The sequence below is a fragment of the Lolium rigidum genome, chromosome 2 (assembly GCF_022539505.1).
Source record: "Lolium rigidum isolate FL_2022 chromosome 2, APGP_CSIRO_Lrig_0.1, whole genome shotgun sequence".
Classification (NCBI taxonomy): Eukaryota; Viridiplantae; Streptophyta; class Magnoliopsida; order Poales; family Poaceae; genus Lolium; species Lolium rigidum.
The window spans coordinates 175,035,694-175,048,015 of record NC_061509.1 but is presented as its reverse complement, the minus strand read 5'-3'; positions in this window follow the sequence as shown (position 1 = coordinate 175,048,015).

Sequence of the window (12,322 nt, the reverse complement as noted above, 5' to 3'; positions counted from 1 at the left end):
CTTAGATAGTCCGTACCATGCACTGCTGGGGAGACCGGCACTGGCGGCCTTCATGGCCTCGACCCACACGGCGTATCTCAAGATGAAGATGCCGGCACCTCGTGGACCCTTAACTGTGGTGGGGAACTACAAAGTATCGCTGGAAACAGCATCTGCCGGATCGAACCTAGCGGAATCACTGGTGATCGCGGAGGAAAAAAGGAGGATGCAAACCGCAGTTGCGCTGGCTCAGTCTTCACAATTGAGCTTAGCGACAATGAGTGCAAGTCTGAGCGCTCCAGCGTTCAAGCCGACAAAGGAAACAAAGGACATAGTGCTGGACCCGGCTTTCCCTGAGCGTACCGTTCGTATCGGTGCCGGCCTCAGTGAGGCATAGGAAAGCGCGCTCGTCAGCTTCCTCCGTGAGAATCGGAATATCTTTGCCTAGTCTACTGATGACTTGGTAGGTGTTCCGAGGGAGCTGGCTGAGCACTCTCTGAACGTCCGGAAGGATGACAAGCCGGTGCGACAACCACTACGCCGGTTCGCTGAAGATAGGAGGAAGATTATTGGAGAAGAGGTGACGAAGCTGTTAGTTGCCGGTTTCATTGTGGAAGTCACGCATACTGAGTGGCTGGCCAATCCGGTGATGGTCGAAAAGAAGAAAGATGAGAACCTGGAGGCAAAAGCTCCAAAGGTGTGGCGCATGTGCATCGACTACACCAACCTCAACAAGGCTTGCCCAAGAGATCCTTTTCCTCTACCACGGATCGATCAAGTGATTGATTCCACTCGCTGGGTGTGAGCTGTTGTCTTTCCTGGATGCTTATTCCGGTTTCCACCAAATCCCCTTGAAAAAGGAAGATCAAATAAAAGCTGCGTTCATTACCCCGCACGGGGCTTATTGCTATATCACTATGCCTTTCGGTTTGCGCAACGCTGGTGCAACGTACCATCGCTGTATGCAAAAATGCTTGTTTGATCAAATTGGAAAGAATGTGCAGGTGTATGTGGATGACATTGTGGTAAAAACTAAGATAAAAGATACCCTAATTGACGATATCCGGCAAACGTTTGATAATTTAAGAAGGTTCCGGATGAAACTCAATCCGGCAAAATGTACCTTCGGTGTCCCTGCCGGCAAGGTGGGTTTCCTCGTCTCAAGCCGGGGCATCGAGGTCAATCCGGTAAAAATCCGGGCAATTGAGAGAATGACGATACCGCAAGATCTTAAGGATGTGCAAAAATTTACCGGAAGCTTAGCATCGCTGAGTCGGTTCATAAGCAGGTTAGGAGAAAAGGCCTTGCCGCTTTATGCTTTGATGAAAAAATCCGATAAGTTCGTCTGGACCCCTCAGGCAGACGCGGCGTTTAAAGAACTGAAAAAAATGCTAACCACCGCGCCGATATTGGCTTCGCCATTGGAAAGAGAGCCCATGTTGCTATATATAGCAGCAACCAACCGGGTCGTGAGTGTTGTTGTGGTGGTAGAAAGAGAAGAGGAAGGAAAAACCGTCCAGAGGCCGGTATACTACCTGAGCGAGGTGCTGTCCCTCTCAAAACAAAACTACCCACACTTCCAGAAAATGACCTATGGCGTGTTCATGGCCGCCACCAAACTTAAACACTACTTTGAGGAACACCCTATGAAGGTGGTGAGTGAAGCACCCATCTCCGATATCATGTGCAACAAAGATGCTAGCGGCAGGATTGCGAAATGGGCAATACAGATATCACCGTATGTACCGGTGTATGAAAGAAGAGACGCCATCAAATCGCAAGCTTTAGCTGATTTCTTGGTTGATTGGGCGGAAATGCAAGTACAAGCCCCGGATCAAAGAATGGAATACCGGAAGATGCACTTTGACGGATCCAAGCTCAAAGAGGGTCTAGGTGCCGGTGTGGTGCTAACCTCACCAAAGGGAGATCATCTCCCGTATGTTTTACAAGTACATTTCAGGGCATCAAACAATGTCGCCGAATACGAGGCTTTGATCCATGGGCTTAAGGTCGCAAAAGAAATCGGTGCACACCGGATCATTTGCTATGGAGACTCAGATCTTGTGGTACAACAATGTTCCGGAGATTGGGACGCAAAAGATGCCAACATGGCCTCGTACCGGTTTCACGTGCGAAAGATTGCCGGTTTCTTCGAAGGGTGTGAGTTTCACCATGTACCGCGTGCGGAAAATGAAGCCGCGGATGCTCTGTCCAAGCTGGGCTCATCCGAGCAAGAAATTCCTCCCGAATAGACTTGGCACACTTAAGAGTACCATCAATCAAGCCGAGTCCGGAGTCGGAATCAATTTTTGTACGGAATCACACATTGTACCAATGGATATCGACGAAGGAAACCCGGGACCTGTTCCGGTAAACTCGGGACTGTTCCGGCAAGATCGGGGGTCGCTACGCCGGTACCGGAAGAAACGATGCTGGTGGACAGCATGGACGTAGACGTACCGGTGTTCCTGGTTCGGGAGACACCATCATGGGTTAAACCTATTAAGGAATTCCTGGTCAACGGCACCTTGCCGGTTGACGAAAATGAGTCAAGAAGGATCCAAAGGAGGTCCAAAGCTTACACCATCATTAATGGCGAGATGTACAAGCGAAGTGTTACCGGTGTGCTTCAAAGATGTGTGGAACCGGAAGAAGGAAGAGAAATGCTCGAGGAGATTCACCGAGGGGAGTGTGGGCATCACGCTTCGTCAAAGGGCGCTGGTGGCAAAAGTGTTCCGGCATGGGTTCTATTGGCCCTCGGCCTTGGAGAACGCAGAGGATCTGGTAAGAAAATGCAATGGGTGCCAGAGGTACGCCAAGCAGAATCATACCCCAGCCTCCGGCTTAAAGACAATACCATTAACTTGGCCGTTTGCCGTTTGGTGCCTAGACATGGTTGGCCCATTCAAAACCGCGAGGGGAAACATGACTCACATCTTGGTTATGGTAGACAAATTCACCAAGTGGCTAGAAGTGAAACCCATTGCAAAGTGTGATGGGCGCACAGCGGTGAAGTTCTTAAAGGATGTCATTTTGCGGTATGGATACCCACATAGCATTATCACTGACAATGGCACAAACTTTGCTCAAGGTGAGTTCAAAAGATTTTGTGAAGACAACAACATCCGGTTGGATTTGTGCTCAGTCGCACACCCACAAGGCAATGGCCAAGTTGAAAGGACAAACGCTTTGGTACTTTCCGGTATCAAACCGAGACTCATCGATGCGGTGGAAAAATCGCCGGGGTGTTGGCTTGATGAGCTACCATCAGTGCTGTGGAGTATAAGAACAACTCCAAACCGGTCTACCGGATACACTCCATTTTTCATGGTTTATGGAGCGGAAGCGGTCATACCAACCGACATTCTCCATGATTCACCACGGGTGCAACTCTATAACGAAGAAGAGGTAAAGGAGGCTCGAGAAAACGATGTGGACTTGCTAGAAGAAGCAAGAGAGCTAGCCTTGGCAAGAACAGCCATTTACCAGCAAAACCTCAGACGCTATCACAGCCGGAAGGTTAACCCGCGGGTGTTCCGGGAAGGAGACCTGGTGCTACGCCTAGTGCAGCGCACTGAAGGCCGGCACAAGCTTTCCCCGCCGTGGGAAGGGCCTTTCATTGTGAGCAAGGCTCTCGACAATGATGCCTACTATCTAATTGATGCACAGGAATGGAGGAAAGGAAAGGCGGACAGGTCCGGAGAGGAGACCAAGCGTCCATGGAATGTAGCTTTGTTGCGTCCTTTCTACTCTTGAAGTTGTGGTGTAAGAAATTCCTTTTTGTACCTTATTTGCTATGAATAAAAAGATGTCGGAACCTCGAATGAATCTCGGGGACTACCCCACTAAGGTTGCATGTAACTTGTCTATTTTTTCAGTTTACAGGTTGCTTATTGAACGTTTTCTCTTTCCGGTTTAGTAGTGTGCTAAACCCTACCGGAGTCTTCGACTCTGCTGATGTCCGCAACCCGGCTTCATGGCAAGCAAGATAAACCGGTAGGGGATAAGCACATGAACGGCGAAGAGGGAGAGCGGGAAAGAACAATCCGGAAGAGTTTAACTAACCCCGGTTATACCGGTTTTTTGCAAAAATTTCGAGTTATTTCTAAGTTCAAGAAAGTGCTTGCTTGGTGAAAGAACTTCGTGCTCATACGCCAAAAACGCCCAGAGAAGGTAGGCAGAGCCAAAGCAAAAGAGCCAAGTGTGCATCGAATTGGATGCGGAAACAATTTCGGAATCATTGCAGTGCAAGACAAAGATCAAAACAATAAGCAAAGTGCTAAGTAGCAAACCAACATAACTTAATAAGTTACCGGTGTGGAAGACACCGGCACAAACAGTTGTACCACAGCCAAAATAGAGCTTAAGTTTTATCTTACATCATAAACCCCGGCATACCGGGGTCGAATTTAACAAGTCCGTTATCAAGCAAGCAGGGGCAAACAAGTTGTTCAGGCAACGGGAGCATCAGGTGGAGCAGCACCGGTTTCGGGGGCTTCAGGGGGGGCAGCGCTGGCCTCGGGAGCTTCCGGCGGCACATCCTCGGCATCTTCATCATCATCTCCCTCTTCTTCTTCCTCATCGCTGAGGTAGTCCTTAACATCAGGAGGGGGAGGGATGAAGGTGCGGACTTCGGCGTACTCAGCAAGCCGGTAGGCCCGATCCTGCCGCTTTGCGGTCAGAACCGGATCCACGTCGGTAGGAGCATCCTCGCGTACGCCTTGGAGTGCGTCCAGATTCAGATCCGGATACCAGGAGCACGCAGAGCGAAGCGCAGTGTCAGCCCCAGCACGAGCCGCGGAGCACTGCCACTCACGAATCCGGCGCCCTGCTTCCTTCAGCCGGTTGGCGGTGAGGGTGACGTTGGCCGGCATGGCTTCCTCAGGCCACAGCACCTTGAAGATTTGGATGGCAGCATCCGGTAGATCGACAAGGGTGCGGTCCACTGAGCGCATGTGTTGGACTCGAGCGGAGAGGGCGACCAGATAGTCGTACCCGTCCCAGTGCGCGTCCATATTGGGAAATTCCCGCGCCACCCGGTCCTCCATCACCTTCTTCACGGCGTGTGCCTGGGAGTCCGGGAAGTGTTCTACAGAAAGAAGGAAAGAGCATAAGCACAAGACACCGGAAAAAGTCTGCCGGAGGGAAAAGGAACGCGGATGCATTTTCAAGAAGAGAAAGCTTATAAGCAAAAGAAGGGACAAGACAAGGACTTACGGAGAGCCAGCGCATCGATTTGCATAACCAACCGATCATATTCTTTGTGATCAGTGGTCATGACCTCAATATGGTGCTCCGCTGCCTTCCGCGCCTTCCGTTCCTCCTCCAGCTCCGTCCTCAGCACCGTGTTGGAGTTCGTGGAATCCTCCACGACCTCCGCCAGCCTGGGCATCCTTCAGGGCTTGCTCATGCTGGAGCGCGGCTTGCATAGCCTGTTCCTTCAGCTCCCTCGAGGCGGTCTTCTGGGCGTCCAGTGCCTCGTGATGCTCCTTGATGAGCTGCTCTTTTTCGCCTAGGTGCCGGAAAGAAGGGTGTTAGCGAGTGGCAACTGATAAAATGAAAAAGGAACGGGTTAACCGGAAAAGAAAGAGTGATACCTTGAAGCGCGGCAATCTGGACCTTGAGGGCCTCGACGGTAGCTTCCGGAACGGCTGTTGAACAAAAGATGCGTAAGTATCAAGGAAGAAAACTTTCCGGTGAAAAGATACCGGAAGAAAAGGAAGGAAACAAACCTTGGCAGTGGCTGTGGGCCTCGGCAAGATCCCGATGCTCCCACAGAAGCTCCTCGAAGAGCTGCTTCCGGGCATCAGCGGTGCTCTGTTCAAAGGAAGATAATTGTGAGAAAGAAAGAAACAAAGATCTTAACCCGAAACTCGGGGACTGGCTATGCAGGTTTTGCGCGTTTCTAGTTAAGTTTCGCGCTAAGAACAAAGATCTTAACCCGAAACTCGGGGACTGGCTATGCCGGTTTTGCGCGTTTCTAGTTAAGTTTCGCGCTAAGAGCAAAGATCTTAACCCAAAACTCGGGACCGGCTATGCCGGTTTTGCGCGTTTCTAGTTAAGTTTCGGCTAAGAGCAAAGATCTTAACCCGAAACTCGGGATCGGCTATGCCGGTTTTGCGCGTTTCTAGTTAAGTTTCGCGCTAAGAGCAAAGATCTTAACCCGAAACTCGGGGACTGGCTATGCCGGTTTTGCGCGTTTCTAGTTAAGTTTCGCGCTAAGAGCAAAGATCTTAACCCGAAACTCGGGACTGGCTATGCCGGTTTCGCGCGTTTCTAGTTAAGTTTCGTGCTAAGAGCTACGTTCTCAACACGAAACTCGGGGACTGGGAGGATAGACAAGATCCGGAAAGAAGCACACCGGCATCAGCAAAAATTACAAGAAGGTTGGCGAAACTTACCACCACGTTGCTGGTGGCATCGTACCACGCACTGTCGAACTCCTTCACGGCCCGCTTGAGCCGCATGAAGTGTTCTTCAGTAGACCGCGGCCCAGCGGGATCCGGCGCCGGAAGGCGATCCTTCCCCAAGCCCTTCGTGGATGCGGAGATGTCCGCTTCGTTCCACTTCTGAGCATAGGGGAGAAGGTGCCCCAGCTCCTTGCCCTCACGCTTTAGCTCAACGATCCGGCCCAGGAGGCCGGAAGGTTTCTCTGGGACCGCAGCGGCGGCAGGCCCGACATGCAGCACTAGAGACTGCGAGCCGGTTGACGCGCTGCCGTCCACGGCCTTTCCGCGGGACGCCCCCGGCTTGAGGAACTGGGTGATCTTGGGCGTCGTCGGCGGCGGCTTTGGCTTGGCCGCGGGAGGTCCTTGGTTTGGCGGCGGAGTTGGAGTAGTCCCGGCTGGCTCAAGGATAGGAGCTTCCGGGTGTGACGCAGAGGAGGCCGGCGCGGAAGTATCCGGCGCGGCCTTGGTGGGGGAAGAGCTTGGCTGCTTCTTCTTTTTCTTCTTCGGGGGGGGGGGAACCAGAGGTTCCGCCCGCCCGGCAGTTTCGTCGTTGGCGCCGGTGTTGCTGGCGCCGATGTCTTGGGTCTCAGGAGGGGAGGTAAGATCCTCCTCCGCGCGGTGATCTGGCGGTGTAGGGGCCGCGCGCCCCGAACTTGTAATGCCTCCCGGAGGGGAGGCAGAGGCGTTGCCGGCACCAGATGGTGTCGGGCTTGAATGAGGAGGAGGAGTCGAGGTCCTTGCCGAGCCGGCAGTGCCCTCCGGCTTGGAGCCATGCTGAAGCGCGGGGCTGAAAGAGAGAAAAAGAAAAGGTTGGGAAAAAGCAACCGGAAAAGAGCTTAGTAAGAACAAAGCAAACAAAAAGAGAAGCAAAGAACTTACCCGGAAGAAACCGGCATCTTCTTGTGCTTGTAGCGCTTCGTGCCTACTTCCTTTCCCCCAAGGACTTCAGTCCGAGGGCGTTTGGCAGGAGGAGCTTGGCTAGGGCCGGCGTCAGCAGCCGGAGCCTTCTTCTTCTGGCCTTGGGCCATGAGTTTATCTACAAACTCGTCGCCCGCCTCGGCCCCCAGAGGAGCAACATGCTCGAGAACCTGTGGTTTGGGGCCAGCTGAGGGAGCGTCTACAGAAAGAGATAGATAACAGAAGAATATGAGAGATAAAAAAGAAGGGCTACCTCGACTGAGCTCAGGTCGTCGGACGAACCGGTTGGCTCCGGCGGAGACTTGCCGAGGCGCGAAGCTGGAGTCCGGCCCATCTTCAGGTCTAGCCAATTGATGAAAGGGTCCGGGTCAAACTTGTCAAGGGCACGCTTCCGGCAAGGGCCTCGCCGGTCTGAGTCGATGCGGAGGAAGCGGTCCTTGGCCTGAAAACAAGCAAGATAAACAGTTAGCCATAACATAAAAGTTACCGGTAAACCAACCCGAGTTGCGCAAGTCTCTTACTTCTTGGGTTGGAGGATTGGTGGAACTAAGAGGCCGGAGACCCCATTCCCAATCAACCGGCATGTCCGTTTGGCATATCTGGTTAGCCTTCAGGACCACATCTGCCTTGCTCAAGGGCAGGCCGGTGATCTTGGTGGGATCACCGGGGCCATACATCTCGCTCATCTTGTGAACGCGACGCTTGAGGGGAAGCACCCGGCGGCTGATGAAAGTACGGATGATATCGTCGGAGCAAATGTTGGTTTCCTTCATCAGCTTCAACACGAAGCGTACCACCCGGTTCGTCTCGATATGATCCGTACCAGGGTTGTAGTTCCAGTTGATCTTGGCGGGCGGCGCCGGGTTGAAGGGCGGCAAGTTGATGAGATCGGTGGCGCTCTTGTTCTTCACGTAGAAGAATGTTGTCTGCCACAAGCGGCAAGACTCGAGGCCGTTGAACTTAAAGAAGGGGCTCCCTTGGCGGGAGCCGATGATGCAAGACCCGCATTGAACGGGGGGTTTGGGCTTGGGAATATCCTTGCCCTGGACCGAATTGATCCGAAGAGAGAAAAAGCGTGCAAACGTCTCGCGAGTGGGACGGATGCCGATGTAGCCTTCCATGAAGGCCACAAAACAAGAAAGGTAAAAAACGGCGTTGCCGGGAAGGTGGTGAGGCTGAAGTCGATAGAAATCGAGAAATTGGCGGAAGAAGTCGGAGGCGGGGAGGCCGAAGCCGCTCTCGAAGTGAGCAAGGAAGACGACGACCTCACCGGGGTTGAGTACCGGCTCGATCTCGTCGCCAGGAATCCGGCAGGAAACCCCTTCCGGTATCCTCCTAGACCGGTAGAGCCAGTCAATCTCATGTTGGGACACGTCGGAACCTCTCCAGGCTCCGCGTGTAATACCGGAAAGATCCTTTCCGGGGGCTCGGCTGGAGGTGCCGGCCTCTTGATCCTTGTTGGATTCTAATTCCATCCGGGCAAGATCTTCAGTTAGCCCGTCGGAGGTACTACTGCCTTGACTACTAGAGGAGGGGGCAAGGAGAGACTCTTCGCTAGACATGTAGATCTGGGCGACACCGGTATCTACCAAAAAACAGTTTTCCCCAGAAAGACCCTTGCGCGAAGATCTACGAGTAAGAGAAAAAGCAAAATAAAGAGGGGATAAATACTCTACCGGCCCAAGATCTAGAAAACTAAGAGAGAAGAAGTAAAGAAGTATCGGGCCTAACCTGAGGCGGCGGAGTTGCAGAGGGAGAAGTTCGCCGGAGGGATGACGAGCCTAAGGCCGGCGAAGAGCTCCGTCGACGGCGAGGTGAGGAAGAGCTCGAGGAAACACCAATGCCGCGACTGGGACAGAAGCGCCGCAGGAGTTCTTCACGCGGTGAAGTCCGGCGACGTCCGGCGGAGCAACAGCGGAAGTTCGTCGGGCGGCGGAGCTCGAATGACGAAACGGAGCGGCGGAGGCACAGAGGGCAAGAGCACTATGCGCGAGGAAGTGGAGAATGCGAGAAGAGGAAGAAGGAGGAGCGGTTCCCCCTTATAAAGGAAGAGGGAGACGTGGGCTGAAAACCGCTGGGCCTCGGTGGTTTGGGTCGTGGGCCGCGACGGTTCGCTCCACGGGCCGCCATGTGGCATGGTGGTACACGCGAGAAAATAGAAGGCCACAGAGAAGCGCATACGGATCCAGAACGGAGACCAGGATTTGCTGTGAGGCAGTTAATGCGCGCGCAGAAGCCGAAGGGAAGTGACCCCTGACACTGGGGCGTCAGTCACAGTGCGCATGTCACTGACAGGCGCGGGGCCCGAGATATTCTCGACTTCGCCGAGGAAGTGTTTAATGACTAAGATACCGGAGGGTAAGACACCGGATAATGTCTTGCAAAAAGAGATAGCGAAAATCCGGGCAAGGGTGCCGGATCCAAGCCCAATGTCGGATAGATTAAACCGCTATCCTAAGATAAAAGAACCTGCCATGGTATGTTGGATAGGATCCGCCAGACTATACCAGCTTCGGGGACTAATGTTGGGGGGATGACCCCCGGTATGCCAAAGGCATGCCAAACCGGATGGTTTGAGCCATCAAGATACCGGTTTAATGTTCATACCGGAACATAGAGATAAGAAGTTAGCTAAGTGAGGCTAAGCCGGTATCCCCAAGAGGGGTATGCCGGAACCGGGTAAAGAAGATACCGGGCTACCGGAAAGAAGAGCATGTCGGTAGGACTGGTCAAAGATTCTCTCCAGAGCTAGAAGACAAAGATGAGCTAAGCAAAGTAGCTTTAAACGAAGGGCTGACGATAAAGAGAAGGATGACGGTCAAAGAAGCCGGAGGGCGTCAGCATCCCTGATTAAAGAGGACTCCGGTGTCATCTATGATTAAAGTAGCTTTGTAAAGTAGTTTGTCTAGTCAAAGATGCCATTAGGGTTTCTTGCCCTTGTTATCACCGGAATTTGACCGAGTCAGAGGTGGGCCGCGATCAAGATGGACGTGAAGAATATATATATAGAAGTAATACGTGAATCGGCCTTTTATACCAAGTTGGGCTTAATTGCCCGTGTATCTGTAACATATTAGATCGCATCTTAGTTTAGAAGTTAGAATTTTACTCGTGCACGGTTTGGTGCACGCCCACATTAGAAAGTCCGCTGGGACTATAAATATGTATCTAGGGTTTATGGAATAAACAACAACCAACGTTCAACCACAAACAAATCTCGGCGCATCGCCAACTCCTTCGTCTCGAGGGTTTCTACCGGTAAGCATCATGCTGCCTAGATCGCATCTCGCGATCTAGGCAGCACAAGCTCTGCCTACGTTGTTCATGCGTTGCTCGTACCGAAGCCTTTTTGATGGCGAGCAACGTAGTTATCTTAGACATGTTAGGGTTAGCATTGTTCTTCATATTACATGCTTTCGTAGTGCAACCCTTGCATGTCTAGCCGCCCTTACACCTATCTTAGGTGTAGGGGCGGCACCCCGCTTGATCATAGTTTAGTAGATCTGATCCGTTACGATTGCATCCTTGTTCTACAAGGATTAGTTTAATATCTGCAATAGTTAGGCCTTACAAGGGGTCGGAGGATCCAGCGGCGTGTAGGGTGGCGTTTGCTAGTCCTAGAACGGATGTTCCGGGGATCAACCTCGTGTTGGTTTTTAGGCCCTGTCTAGGATCGGCTTATGGTCACCGTGCGCGAGCGCGAGGCCCAATCCTGAGTAGGATGATCCGATTATGCGGTGAAAACCCTAAATCGTCGTAGATCTCATTAGCTTTACCTTGATCAAGCAGGACCACCATATATTCGGACACCTCGTCCGAATCATGGGTGGATCGGCTCTTTGAGCCGATTCACGAGATAACTCGAGAGCCGATCGAGGCTCGTATTTAACGTTTACGTGTGTGCCCCGCAGGAAACTAAGCGAGGCATCATCCACACCTTCCCGACCAGGTATAGGTCAGGTGGCACGCCCTTGTGATAAACATCGGCGCGTGCGACCGGGAGGCTTTGCGGGCCGTCGCTCCGAGGGACCGGGGCCAGCCGCAGCCCTAGTTGTTCCCGGCTCTACCGTGTTGACCGTCTCTGCCCGCCAGGGGGTTTCTGACGTCAACACATTCTGGCACGCCCGGTGGGACAGTCGACGACATCGCCATCTACATCCGAGATGGCGGAAGACACTCCGGTCACGTACGAGGATCTGCCTGATGAGCTCAAGAAGAAGCATGACGAGATCAAGGCAACCCTCGAAGCCGAACTCATCGGCTCCTTCCACCGAACCCGCTCCCATGGCGTCGAGTGGAAGGGTTTCACACCTGAAGGCGCGCTCGATGGAGTGGACCTGTCCGCCCCGTCGAAGAACGCACCAGTGTCGCCGCGGCAGAGATCAACTACATGGTGGCTCATTCGCCGCACCGCCACTCGAGAGCCTGGTGAACACCTTGGAGCGCGTCGCTCTGCGCGTCGTCAAGGAAATCATGAGCCACCGGTATTCTCCATCGGGACCGGCTTTGGGGACTTTCAAGGGAGAGATGCCGCTCCAGCCCCAGCCGTTCGCATGGGCAGCACCGGAACTGCCGAACTCATCGGCATACGTCGTCTACAAGGTTGGTGGTGATCCTAGTGACTACCAATTCCTACCTGAGCCGCCTAAGGAGATCCCGCACGGATACACGTGCGCATACGTACCGGACCGCAACGCTCGGGCACTCTCGAACCGAGGCTGCAATATAAGCGGCCTCTCGGAACGGCAGGAGGAACGTCGGGAGCCGATCCCGAGAGCAATCGTGGCTGGCTAAGTACGCCACCCCGACGAACCTCCAAAGCCCAGCTCCTGCCAGCTGGCTTAGAACCGGAAAAGCAAGCATGGCTGGTTAAGTATGCCACCCCGGCGAATCCTCGGGGTTCGACACCTTCAGCCATCACAGCGGATCAGATTTGTGCAATTCCGAAAGATCGGTTCGGTATGATGCCGAAAAGG